This window comes from Heterodontus francisci, chromosome X (assembly GCF_036365525.1).
Source record: "Heterodontus francisci isolate sHetFra1 chromosome X, sHetFra1.hap1, whole genome shotgun sequence".
NCBI classification, from domain to species: domain Eukaryota; kingdom Metazoa; phylum Chordata; class Chondrichthyes; order Heterodontiformes; family Heterodontidae; genus Heterodontus; species Heterodontus francisci.
The window spans coordinates 1701795-1716673 of record NC_090421.1 but is presented as its reverse complement, the minus strand read 5'-3'; the positions used below and the strand labels follow the sequence as shown (position 1 = coordinate 1716673).

The 14879-nt window shown below is 31.0% G+C and overlaps 2 protein-coding genes across 2 annotated transcripts in view; one reads left to right on the top strand and one right to left on the bottom strand.

Annotated features, from left to right (window-relative positions):
• Nucleotides 1–14879, top strand: part of LOC137358686 (ORM1-like protein 2) — a 185054-nt gene that overhangs the window by 36356 nt on the left and 133819 nt on the right. The gene's annotated exons all lie outside the window — the stretch shown is intronic.
• Nucleotides 1–14879, bottom strand: part of LOC137358688 (growth/differentiation factor 11-like) — a 66718-nt gene that overhangs the window by 36188 nt on the left and 15651 nt on the right. The gene's annotated exons all lie outside the window — the stretch shown is intronic.

Below are 14879 nucleotides of genomic sequence, written 5' to 3'. Positions count from 1 at the left end.
CCCACCGAGTCTGTGCCGACCGTCAACCACCCATTTATACTAATCCTACACTAATCCCATATTCCTACCAAACATCCCCACCTGCCCCTGTATTTCCCTACCACCTACCTATACTAGTGACAATTTATAATGGCCAATTTACCTACCAACCTGCAAGTCTTTTGGCTTGTGGGAGGAAACCGGAGCACCCGGAGAAAACCCACGCAGACACAGGGAGAACTTGCAAACTCCACACAGACAGTACCCAGAATCGAACACGGGTCCCTGGATCTGTGAGGCTGCGGTGCTAACCACTGCGCCGCCCCAAATTAGTGTTTGTGACATTTTTATAAACTATAGTCGAGAAAATAGTGTTTGTGACATTTTTATAAACTATAGTCTAGAAATTAGTGTTTCCGACATTTTTATAAACTCTGGTCTAGAAATTAGTGTTTGTGACATTTTATAAACTATAGTCTAGAAATTACTGTTTGTGACATTTTTATAAACTATAGTCAAGAAATTACTGTTTGTGACATTTTTATAAACTATCGTCTAGAAATTAGTGTTTCCGACATTTTTATAAACTATAGTCTAGAAATTAGTGTTTGTGACATTTTTATAAACTATTGTCTAGAAATTAGTGTTTGTGACATTTTTATAAACTATTGTCTAGAAATTAGTGTTTGTGACATTTTTATAAACTATTGTCTGGAAATTACTGTTTGTGACATTTTTATAAACTATAGTCTAGATAGTAGTGTTTGTGACATTTTATAAACTATAGTCTAGAAATTACTGTTTGTGTCATTTTTATACACTATAGTCTAGATATTAGTGTTTGTGAATTTTTTATAAACTATAGTCTCGAAATTACTGTTTGTGTCATTTTTATAAACTATCGTCTAGAAATTAGTGTTTGTGACATTTTATAAACTATTTTTGATTAGATTAGAGATAAAGCACTGAAACAGGCCCTTCGGCCCACCGAGTCTGTGCCGACCGTCAACCACCCATTTATACTAATCCTACACTAATCCCATATTCCTACCAAACATCCCCACCTGCCCCTGTATTTCCCTACCACCTACCTATACTAGTGACAATTTATAATGGCCAATTTACCTACCAACCTGCAAGACTTTTGGCTTGTGGGAGGAAACCGGAGCACCCGGAGAAAACCCACGCAGACACAGGGAGAACTTGCAAACTCCACACAGACAGTACCCAGAATCGAACCCGGGTCCCTGGAGCTGTGAGGCTGCGGTGCTAACCACTGCGCCGCCCCAAATTAGTGTTTGTGACATTTTTATAAACTATAGTCGAGAAATTAGTGTTTGTGACATTTTTATAAACTATAGTCTAGAAATTAGTGTTTGTGACATTTTTATAAACTATAGTCAAGAAGTTACTGTTTGTGACATTTTTATAAACTATAGTCCAGAAATTAGTGTTTCCGACATTTTTATAAACTATAGTCTAGAAATTAGTGTTTGTGACATTTTTATAAACTATTGTCTAGAAATTAGTGTTTGTGACATTTTTATACACTATAGTCTAGAAATTAGTGTTTGTGACATTTTATAAACTATAGTCTAGATATTAGTGTTTGTGACATTTTTATACACTATAGTCCAGAAATTAGTGTTTGTGACATTTTATAAACTATAGTCTAGAAATTAGTGTTTGTGACATTTTTATAAACTATAGTCTAGATATTAGTGTTTGTGACATTTTTATACACTATAGTCTAGAAATTAGTGTTTGTGACATTTTTATAAACTATAGTCTAGAAATTAGTGTTTGTGACATTTTATAAACTATAGTCTAGATATTAGTGTTTGTGACATTTTTATACACTATAGTCCAGAAATTAGTGTTTGTGACATTTTATAAACTATAGTCTAGAAATTAGTGTTTGTGACATTTTTATACACTATAGTCCAGAAATTAGTGTTTGTGACATTTTATAAACTATAGTCTAGAAATTAGTGTTTGTGACATTTTTATAAACTATAGTCCAGAAATTACTGTTTGTGACATTTTATAAACTATTGTCTAGAAATTAGTGTTTGTGACATTTTTATAAACTATAGTCGAGAAATTAGTGTTTGTGACATTTTATAAACTATTGTCTAGAAATTAATGTTTGTGACATTTTTATAAACTATAGTCTAGAAATTAGTGTTTGTGACATTTTTATAAACTATAGTCTCGAAATTACTCCCTGACATTTTATAAACTATAGTCTAGAAATTAGTGTTTGTGACATTTTATAAACTATAGTCTAGAAATTAGTGTTTGTGACATTTTTATAAACTATTGTCTAGAAATTACTGTTTGTGACATTTTGATAAACTGTTGTCTAGAAATTAGTGTTTGTGACATTTTTATAAACTATAGTCTAGAAATTAGTGTTTGTGACATTTTATAAACTATTGTCTAGAAATTAGTGTTTGTGACATTTTTATAAACTATAGTCTAGAAATTAGTGTTTGTGACATTTTTATAAACTATAGTCTCGAAATTACTCCCGGACATTTTATAAACTATAGTCTCGAAATTAGTGTTTGTGACATTTTATAAACTATAGTCTAGAAATTAGTGTTTGTGACATTTTATAAACTATTGTCTAGAAATTAGTGTTTGTGACATTTTATAAACTATAGTCTAGAAATTAGTGTTTGTGACATTTTATAAACTATAGTCTAGAAATTAGTGTTTGTGACATTTTATAAACTATAGTCTAGAAATTACTGTTTGTGACATTTTTATAAACTATTGTCTAGAAATTAGTGTTTGTGACATTTTATAAACTATAGTCTAGAAATTAGTGTTTGTGACATTTTATAAACTATAGTCTAGAAATTACTGTTTGTGACATTTTTATAAACTATTGTCTAGAAATTAGTGTTTGTGACATTTTTATAAACTATAGTCTAGAAATTAGTGTTTGTGACATTTTTATAAACTATTGTCTAGAAATTAGTGTTTGTGACATTTTTATAAACTATTGTCTAGAAATTAGTGTTTGTGACATTTTTATAAACTATAGTCTAGAAATTAGTGTTTGTGACATTTTTATAAACTATAGTCTAGAAATTAGTGTTTGTGACATTTTTATAAACTATAGTCTAGAAATTACTGTTTGTGACATTTTTATAAACTATTGTCTAGAAATTAGTGTTTGTGACATTTTTATAAACTATAGTCTAGAAATTACTGTTTGTGACATTTTTATAAACTATAGTCTAGAAATTAGTGTTTGTGACATTTTTATAAACTATAGTCAAGAAATTACTGTTTGTGACATTTTTATAAACTCTGGTCTAGAAATTAGTGTTTCCGACATTTTTATAAACTATAGTCTAGAAATTACTGTTTGTGACATTGTTATAATCTATAGTCAAGAAATTACTGTTTGTGACATTTTTATAAACTATAGTCTAGAAATTAGTGTTTGTGACATTTTATACACTATAGTCTAGAAATTACTGTTTGTGTCATTTTTATACACTATAGTCTAGATATTAGTGTTTGTGAATTTTTTATAAACTATAGTCTAGAAATTACTGTTTGTGTCATTTTTATAAACTATCGTCTAGAAATTAGTGTTTGTGACATTTTATAAACTATTTTTGATTAGATTAGAGATAAAGCACTGAAACAGGCCCTTCGGCCCACCGAGTCTGTGCCGACCGTCAACCACCCATTTATACTAATCCTACACTAATCCCATATTCCTACCAAACATCCCCACCTGCCCCTGTATTTCCCTACCACCTACCTATACTAGTGACAATTTATAATGGCCAATTTACCTACCAACCTGCAAGACTTTTGGCTTGTGGGAGGAAACCGGAGCACCCGGAGAAAACCCACGCAGACACAGGGAGAACTTGCAAACTCCACACAGACAGTACCCAGAATCGAACCCGGGTCCCTGGAGCTGTGAGGCTGCGGTGCTAACCACTGCGCCGCCCCAAATTAGTGTTTGTGACATTTTTATAAACTATAGTCGAGAAATTAGTGTTTGTGACATTTTTATAAACTATTGTCTAGAAATTAGTGTTTGTGACATTTTTATACACTATAGTCTAGAAATTAGTGTTTGTGACATTTTATAAACTATAGTCCAGAAATTAGTGTTTGTGACATTTTATAAACTATAGTCTAGAAATTAGTGTTTGTGACATTTTTATAAACTATAGTCTAGATATTAGTGTTTGTGACATTTTTATACACTATAGTCTAGAAATTAGTGTTTGTGACATTTTTATAAACTATAGTCTAGAAATTAGTGTTTGTGACATTTTATAAACTATAGTCTAGATATTAGTGTTTGTGACATTTTTATACACTATAGTCCAGAAATTAGTGTTTGTGACATTTTATAAACTATAGTCTAGAAATTAGTGTTTGTGACATTTTTATACACTATAGTCCAGAAATTAGTGTTTGTGACATTTTATAAACTATAGTCTAGAAATTAGTGTTTGTGACATTTTTATAAACTATAGTCCAGAAATTACTGTTTGTGACATTTTATAAACTATTGTCTAGAAATTAGTGTTTGTGACATTTTTATAAACTATAGTCGAGAAATTAGTGTTTGTGACATTTTATAAACTATTGTCTAGAAATTAATGTTTGTGACATTTTTATAAACTATAGTCTAGAAATTAGTGTTTGTGACATTTTTATAAACTATAGTCTCGAAATTACTCCCTGACATTTTATAAACTATAGTCTAGAAATTAGTGTTTGTGACATTTTATAAACTATTGTCTAGAAATTAGTGTTTGTGACATTTTATAAACTATAGTCTAGAAATTAGTGTTTGTGACATTTTTATAAACAATTGTCTAGAAATTACTGTTTGTGACATTTTATAAACTATAGTCTAGAAATTAGTGTTTGTGACATTTTTATAAACTATAGTCTAGAAATTAGTGTTTGTGACATTTTATAAACTATTGTCTAGAAATTAGTGTTTGTGACATTTTTATAAACTATAGTCTAGAAATTAGTGTTTGTGACATTTTTATAAACTATAGTCTCGAAATTACTCCCTGACATTTTATAAACTATAGTCCAGAAATTAGTGTTTGTGACATTTTATAAACTATAGTCTAGAAATTAGTGTTTGTGACATTTTATAAACTATAGTCTAGAAATTACTGTTTGTGACATTTTTATAAACTATTGTCTAGAAATTAGTGTTTGTGACATTTTTATAAACTATAGTCTAGAAATTAGTGTTTGTGACATTTTATAAACTATAGTCTAGAAATTAGTGTTTGTGACATTTTTATAAACTATTGTCTAGAAATTAGTGTTTGTGACATTTTATAAACTATTGTCTAGAAATTAGTGTTTGTGACATTTTTATAAACTATAGTCTAGAAATTAGTGTTTGTGACATTTTTATAAACTATAGTCTCGAAATTACTCCCTGACATTTTATAAACTATTGTCTAGAAATTTGTGTTTGTGACATTTTATAAACTATAGTCTAGAAATTAGTGTTTGTGACATTTTTATAAACTATTGTCTAGAAATTAGTGTTTGTGACATTTTTATAAACTATTGTCTAGAAATTAGTGTTTGTGACATTTTTATAAACTATAGTCTAGAAATTAGTGTTTGTGACATTTTTATAAACTATAGTCTAGAAATTAGTGTTTGTGACATTTTTATAAACTATTGTCTAGAAATTAGTGTTTGTGACATTTTTATAAACTATAGTCTAGAAATTACTGTTTGTGACATTTTTATAAACTATAGTCTAGAAATTAGTGTTTGTGACATTTTTATAAACTATAGTCAAGAAATTACTGTTTGTGACATTTTTATAAACTCTGGTCTAGAAATTAGTGTTTCCGACATTTTTATAAACTATAGTCTAGAAATTACTGTTTGTGACATTGTTATAATCTATAGTCAAGAAATTACTGTTTGTGACATTTTTATAAACTATAGTCTAGAAATTAGTGTTTGTGACATTTTATACACTATAGTCTAGAAATTAGTGTTTGTGACATTTTTATAAACTATTGTCAACTATTATAAACTCAATGCAGCCCAGCCTCTACCAGTCATGGATGAGCTGGACATACAGCCAACCAAATCGGAACTCAGTGATGCCATTGATTCCCTAGCCAGCGGAAAAGCCCCTGGGAAGGACAGCATTACCCCTGAAATAATCAAGAGTGCCAAGCCTGCTATACTCTCAGCACTACATGAACTGCTATGCCTGTGCTGGGACGAGGGAGCAGTACCCCAGGACATGCGCGATGCCAACATCATCACCCTCTATAAAAACAAAGGTGACCGCGGTGACTGCAACAACTACCGTGGAATCTCCCTGCTCAGCATAGTGGGGAAAGTCTTTGCTCGAGTCGCACTGAACAGGCTCCAGAAGCTGGCCGAGCGCGTCTACCCTGAGGCACAGTGTGGCTTTCGTGCAGAGAGATCGACTATTGACATGCTGTTCTCCCTTCGTCAGATACAGGAGAAATGCCGTGAACAACAGATGCCCCTCTACATTGCTTTCATTGATCTCACCAAAGCCTTTGACCTCGTCAGCAGACGTGGTCTCTTCAGACTACTAGAAAAGATCGGATGTCCACCAAAGCTACTAAGTATCATCACCTCATTCCATGACAATATGAAAGGCACAATTCAACATGGTGGCTCCTCATCAGAGCCCTTTCCTATCCTGAGTGGTGTGAAACAGGGCTGTGTTCTCGCACCCACACTTTTTGGGATTTTCTTCTCCCTGCTGCTTTCACATGCGTTCAAATCCTCTGAAGAAGGAATTTTCCTCCACACAAGATCAGGGGGCAGGTTGTTCAACCTTGCCCGTCTAAGAGCGAAGTCCAAAGTACGGAAAGTCCTCATCAGAGAACTCCTCTTTGCTGACGATGCTGCTTTAACATCTCACACTGAAGAATGCCTGCAGAGTCTCATCGACAGGTTTGCGTCTGCCTGCAATGAATTTGGCCTAACCATCAGCCTCAAGAAAACGAACATCATGGGGCAGGATGTCAGAAATGCTCCATCCATCAATATTGGCGACCACGCTCTGGAAGTGGTTCAAGAGTTCACCTACCTAGGCTCAACTATCACCAGTAACCTGTCTCTAGATGCAGAAATCAACAAGCGCATGGGTAAGGCTTCCACTGCTATGTCCAGACTGGCCAAGAGAGTGTGGGAAAATGGCGCACTGACACGGAACACAAAAGTCCGAGTGTATCAGGCCTGTGTCCTCAGTACCTTGCTCTACGGCAGCGAGGCCTGGACAACGTATGCCAGCCAAGAGCGACGTCTCAATTCATTCCATCTTCGCTGCCTTCGGAGAATACTTGGCATCAGGTGGCAGGACTATATCTCCAACACAGAAGTCCTTGAAGCGGCCAACACCCCCAGCTTATACACACTACTGAGTCAGCGGCGCTTGAGATGGCTTGGCCATGTGAGCCGCATGGAAGATGGCAGGATCCCCAAAGACACATTGTACAGCGAGCTCGCCACTGGTATCAGACCCACCGGCCGTCCATGTCTCCGTTATAAAGACGTCTGCAAACGCGACATGAAATCGTGTGACATTGATCACAAGTCGTGGGAGTCAGTTGCCAGCATTCGCCAGAGCTGGCGGGCAGCCATAAAGACAGGGCTAAATTGTGGCGAGTCGAAGAGACTTAGTAGTTGGCAGGAAAAAAGACAGAGGCGCAAGGGGAGAGCCAACTGTGCAACAGCCCCAACAAACAAATTTCTCTGCAGCACCTGTGGAAGAGCCTGTCACTCCAGAATTGGCCTTTATAGCCACTCCAGGCGCTGCTTCACAAACCACTGACCACCTCCAGGCGCGTATCCATTGTCTCTCGAGATAAGGAGGCCCAAAAGAAGTCTAGAAATTAGTGTTTCCGACATTTTTATAAACTATAGTCTAGAAATTAGTGTTTGTGACATTTTTATAAACTATTGTCTAGAAATTAGTGTTTGTGACATTTTTATAAACTATTGTCTGGAAATTACTGTTTGTGACATTTTTATAAACTATAGTCTAGATAGTAGTGTTTGTGACATTTTATAAACTATAGTCTAGAAATTACTGTTTGTGTCATTTTTATACACTATAGTCTAGATATTAGTGTTTGTGAATTTTTTATAAACTATAGTCTAGAAATTACTGTTTGTGTCATTTTTATAAACTATCGTCTAGAAATTAGTGTTTGTGACATTTTATAAACTATTTTTGATTAGATTAGAGATAAAGCACTGAAACAGGCCCTTCGGCCCACCGAGTCTGTGCCGAGCGTCAACCACCCATTTATACTAATCCTACACTAATCCCATATTCCTACCAAACATCCCCACCTGCCCCTGTATTTCCCTACCACCTACCTATACTAGTGACAATTTATAATGGCCAATTTACCTACCAACCTGCAAGACTTTTGGCTTGTGGGAGGAAACCGGAGCACCCGGAGAAAACCCACGCAGACACAGGGAGAACTTGCAAACTCCACACAGACAGTACCCAGAATCGAACCCGGGTCCCTGGAGCTGTGAGGCTGCGGTGCTAACCACTGCGCCGCCCCAAATTAGTGTTTGTGACATTTTTATAAACTATAGTCGAGAAATTAGTGTTTGTGACATTTTTATAAACTATAGTCTAGAAATTAGTGTTTGTGACATTTTTATAAACTATAGTCAAGAAGTTACTGTTTGTGACATTTTTATAAACTATAGTCCAGAAATTAGTGTTTCCGACATTTTTATAAACTATAGTCTAGAAATTAGTGTTTGTGACATTTTTATAAACTATTGTCTAGAAATTAGTGTTTGTGACATTTTTATACACTATAGTCTAGAAATTAGTGTTTGTGACATTTTATAAACTATAGTCTAGATATTAGTGTTTGTGACATTTTTATACACTATAGTCCAGAAATTAGTGTTTGTGACATTTTATAAACTATAGTCTAGAAATTAGTGTTTGTGACATTTTTATAAACTATAGTCTAGATATTAGTGTTTGTGACATTTTTATACACAATAGTCTAGAAATTAGTGTTTGTGACATTTTTATAAACTATAGTCTAGAAATTAGTGTTTGTGACATTTTATAAACTATAGTCTAGATATTAGTGTTTGTGACATTTTTATACACTATAGTCTAGAAATTAGTGTTTGTGACATTTTTATAAACTATAGTCTAGAAATTAGTGTTTGTGACATTTTTATAAACTATAGTCTAGAAATTACTGTTTGTGACATTTTTATAAACTATAGTCTAGAAATTAGTGTTTGTGACATTTTTATAAACTATAGTCTAGAAATTAGTGTTTGTGACATTTTTATAAACTATAGTCTAGAAATTAGTGTTTGTGACATTTTTATAAACTATAGTCAAGAAATTACTGTTTGTGACATTTTTATAAACTCTGGTCTAGAAATTAGTGTTTCCGACATTTTTATAAACTATAGTCTAGAAATTACTGTTTGTGACATTGTTATAATCTATAGTCAAGAAATTACTGTTTGTGACATTTTTATAAACTATAGTCTAGAAATTAGTGTTTGTGACATTTTATACACTATAGTCTAGAAATTACTGTTTGTGTCATTTTTATACACTATAGTCTAGATATTAGTGTTTGTGAATTTTTTATAAACTATAGTCTAGAAATTACTGTTTGTGTCATTTTTATAAACTATCGTCTAGAAATTAGTGTTTGTGACATTTTATAAACTATTTTTGATTAGATTAGAGATAAAGCACTGAAACAGGCCCTTCGGCCCACCGAGTCTGTGCCGACCGTCAACCACCCATTTATACTAATCCTACACTAATCCCATATTCCTACCAAACATCCCCACCTGCCCCTGTATTTCCCTACCACCTACCTATACTAGTGACAATTTATAATGGCCAATTTACCTACCAACCTGCAAGACTTTTGGCTTGTGGGAGGAAACCGGAGCACCCGGAGAAAACCCACGCAGACACAGGGAGAACTTGCAAACTCCACACAGACAGTACCCAGAATCGAACCCGGGTCCCTGGAGCTGTGAGGCTGCGGTGCTAACCACTGCGCCGCCCCAAATTAGTGTTTGTGACATTTTTATAAACTATAGTCGAGAAATTAGTGTTTGTGACATTTTTATAAACTATAGTCTAGAAATTAGTGTTTGTGACATTTTTATAAACTATAGTCAAGAAGTTACTGTTTGTGACATTTTTATAAACTATAGTCCAGAAATTAGTGTTTCCGACATTTTTATAAACTATAGTCTAGAAATTAGTGTTTGTGACATTTTTATAAACTATTGTCTAGAAATTAGTGTTTGTGACATTTTTATACACTATAGTCTAGAAATTAGTGTTTGTGACATTTTATAAACTATAGTCTAGATATTAGTGTTTGTGACATTTTTATACACTATAGTCCAGAAATTAGTGTTTGTGACATTTTATAAACTATAGTCTAGAAATTAGTGTTTGTGACATTTTTATAAACTATAGTCTAGATATTAGTGTTTGTGACATTTTTATACACTATAGTCTAGAAATTAGTGTTTGTGACATTTTTATAAACTATAGTCTAGAAATTAGTGTTTGTGACATTTTATAAACTATAGTCTAGATATTAGTGTTTGTGACATTTTTATACACTATAGTCCAGAAATTAGTGTTTGTGACATTTTATAAACTATAGTCTAGAAATTAGTGTTTGTGACATTTTTATACACTATAGTCCAGAAATTAGTGTTTGTGACATTTTATAAACTATAGTCTAGAAATTAGTGTTTGTGACATTTTTATAAACTATAGTCCAGAAATTACTGTTTGTGACATTTTATAAACTATTGTCTAGAAATTAGTGTTTGTGACATTTTTATAAACTATAGTCGAGAAATTAGTGTTTGTGACATTTTATAAACCATTGTCTAGAAATTAATGTTTGTGACATTTTTATAAACTATAGTCTAGAAATTAGTGTTTGTGACATTTTTATAAACTATAGTCTCGAAATTACTCCCTGACATTTTATAAACTATAGTCTAGAAATTAGTGTTTGTGACATTTTATAAACTATAGTCTAGAAATTAGTGTTTGTGACATTTTTATAAACTATTGTCTAGAAATTACTGTTTGTGACATTTTGATAAACTATTGTCTAGAAATTAGTGTTTGTGACATTTTTATAAACTATAGTCTAGAAATTAGTGTTTGTGACATTTTATAAACTATTGTCTAGAAATTAGTGTTTGTGACATTTTTATAAACTATAGTCTAGAAATTAGTGTTTGTGACATTTTTATAAACTATAGTCTCGAAATTACTCCCTGACATTTTATAAACTATAGTCTCGAAATTAGTGTTTGTGACATTTTATAAACTATAGTCTAGAAATTAGTGTTTGTGACATTTTATAAACTATTGTCTAGAAATTAGTGTTTGTGACATTTTTATAAACTATAGTCTAGAAATTAGTGTTTGTGACATTTTTATAAACTATAGTCTCGAAATTACTCCCTGACATTTTATAAACTATAGTCCAGAAATTAGTGTTTGTGACATTTTATAAACTATAGTCTAGAAATTAGTGTTTGTGACATTTTATAAACTATAGTCTAGAAATTACTGTTTGTGACATTTTTATAAACTATTGTCTAGAAATTAGTGTTTGTGACATTTTTATAAACTATAGTCTAGAAATTAGTGTTTGTGACATTTTATAAACTATAGTCTAGAAATTAGTGTTTGTGACATTTTTATAAACTATTGTCTAGAAATTAGTGTTTGTGACATTTTTATAAACTATAGTCTAGAAATTAGTGTTTGTGACATTTTATAAACTATTGTCTAGAAATTAGTGTTTGTGACATTTTTATAAACTATAGTCTAGAAATTAGTGTTTGTGACATTTTTATAAACTATAGTCTCGAAATTACTCCCTGACATTTTATAAACTATTGTCTCGAAATTAGTGTTTGTGACATTTTATAAACTATAGTCTAGAAATTAGTGTTTGTGACATTTTTATAAACTATTGTCTAGAAATTAGTGTTTGTGACATTTTTATAAACTATAGTCTAGAAATTAGTGTTTGTGACATTTTTATAAACTATAGTCTCGAAATTACTCCCTGACATTTTATAAACTATAGTCCAGAAATTAGTGTTTGTGACATTTTATAAACTATAGTCTAGAAATTAGTGTTTGTGACATTTTATAAACTATAGTCTAGAAATTACTGTTTGTGACATTTTTATAAACTATTGTCTAGAAATTAGTGTTTGTGACATTTTTATAAACTATAGTCTAGAAATTAGTGTTTGTGACATTTTTATAAACTATAGTCTAGAAATTAGTGTTTGTGACATTTTATAAACTATTGTCTAGAAATTAGTGTTTGTGACATTTTTATAAACTATAGTCTAGAAATTAGTGTTTGTGACATTTTATAAACTATTGTCTAGAAATTAGTGTTTGTGACATTTTTATGAACTATAGTCTAGAAATTAGTGTTTGTGACATTTTTATAAACAATAGTCTCGAAATTACTTCCTGACATTTTATAAACTATAGTCTAGAAATTAGTGTTTGTGACATTTTATAAACTATAGTCTCGAAATTACTCCCTGACATTTTATAAACTTTAGTCTAGAAATTAGTGTTTGTGACATTTTATAAACTATAGTCTAGAAATTAATGTTTGTGTCATTTTATAAACTATAGTCCAGAAATTAGTGTTTGTGTCATTTTATAAACTATAGTCTAGAAATTAGTGTTTGTGACATTTTATAAACTATAGTCTAGAAATTAATGTTTTTGACATTTTATAAACTATAGTCTAGAAATTACTGTTTGTGACATTTTATAAACTATAGTCTAGAAATTAGTGTTTGTGACATTTTATAAACTATAGTCTAGAAATTACTGTTTGTGACATTTTATAAACTATAGTCTAGAAATTACTGTTTGTGACATTTTTATAAACTATAGTCTAGAAATTAGTGTTTGTGTCATTTTATAAACTATAGTATAGAAATTACTGTTTGTGACATTTTATAAACTATAGTCTAGAAATTAGTGTTTGTGTCATTTTATAAACTATAGTCTAGAAATTACTGTTTGTGACATTTTATAAACTATAGTCTAGAAATTAGTGTTTGTGTCATTTTATAAACTATAGTCTAGAAATTACTGTTTGTGACATTTTATAAACTATAGTCTAGAAATTACTGTTTGTGACATTTTATAAACTATAGTCTAGAAATTACTGTTTGTGACATTTTATAAACTATAGTCTAGAAATTAGTGTTTGTGTCATTTTATAACTATAGTCTAGAAATTACTGTTTGTGACATTTTATAAACTATAGTCTAGAAATTACTGTTCGTGACATTTTATAAACTATAGTCTAGAAATTAGTGTTTGTGTCATTTTATAAACTATAGTCTAGAAATTACTGTTTGTGACATTTTATAAACTATAGTCTGGAAATTAGTGTTTGTGTCATTTTGTAAACTATAGTCTAGAAATTACTGTTTGTGACATTTTATAAATTATAGTCTAGAAATTAGTGTTTGTGTCATTTTATAACTATAGTCTAGAAATTACTGTTTGTGACATTTTATAAACTATAGTCTAGAAATTACTGTTTGTGACATTTTATAAACTATAGTCTAGAAATTACTGTTTGTGACATTTTTATACACTATAGTCTGGATATTAGTGTTTGTGAGATTTTTGTAAACTATTGTCTGGATATTAGTGTCTGTGACATTTTTATAAACTATTGTCCAGAAATTACTGTTTGTGACATTTTTATACACTGTAGTCTAGATATTAGTGTTTGTGACATTTTTATAAACTATTGTCTAGATATTAGTGTTTGTGACATTTTTATAAACTATTGTCTAGATATTAGTGTCTGTGACATTTTTATCAACTATTGTCTAGAAATTAGTGTTTGTGACATTTTTATACACTATAGTCTAGAAATTAGTGTTTGTGACATTTTATAAACTATAGTCTAGATATTAGTGTTTGTGACATTTTTATACACTATAGTCCAGAAATTAGTGTTTGTGACATTTTATAAACTATAGTCTAGAAATTAGTGTTTGTGACATTTTTATAAACTATAGTCTAGATATTAGTGTTTGTGACATTTTTATACACTATAGTCTAGAAATTAGTGTTTGTGACATTTTTATAAACTATAGTCTAGAAATTAGTGTTTGTGACATTTTATAAACTATAGTCCAGATATTAGTGTTTGTGACATTTTTATACACTATAGTCTAGAAATTAGTGTTTGTGACATTTTTATAAACTATTGTCTAGAAATTAGTGTTTGTGACATTTTTATAAACTATAGTCTAGAAATTACTGTTTGTGACATTTTTATAAACTATAGTCTAGAAATTAGTGTTTGTGACATTTTTATAAACTATAGTCAAGAAATTACTGTTTGTGACATTTTTATAAACTCTGGTCTAGAAATTAGTGTTTCCGACATTTTTATAAACTATAGTCTAGAAATTACTGTTTGTGACATTGTTATAATCTATAGTCAAGAAATTACTGTTTGTGACATTTTTATAAACTATAGTCTAGAAATTAGTGTTTGTGACATTTTATACACTATAGTCTAGAAATTACTGTTTGTGTCATTTTTATACACTATAGTCTAGATATTAGTGTTTGTGAATTTTTTATAAACTATAGTCTAGAAATTACTGTTTGTGTCATTTTTATAAACTATCGTCTAGAAATTAGTGTTTGTGACATTTTATAAACTATTTTTGATTAGATTAGAGATAAAGCACTGAAACAGGCCCTTCGGCCCACCGAGTCTGTGCCGACCGTCAACCAC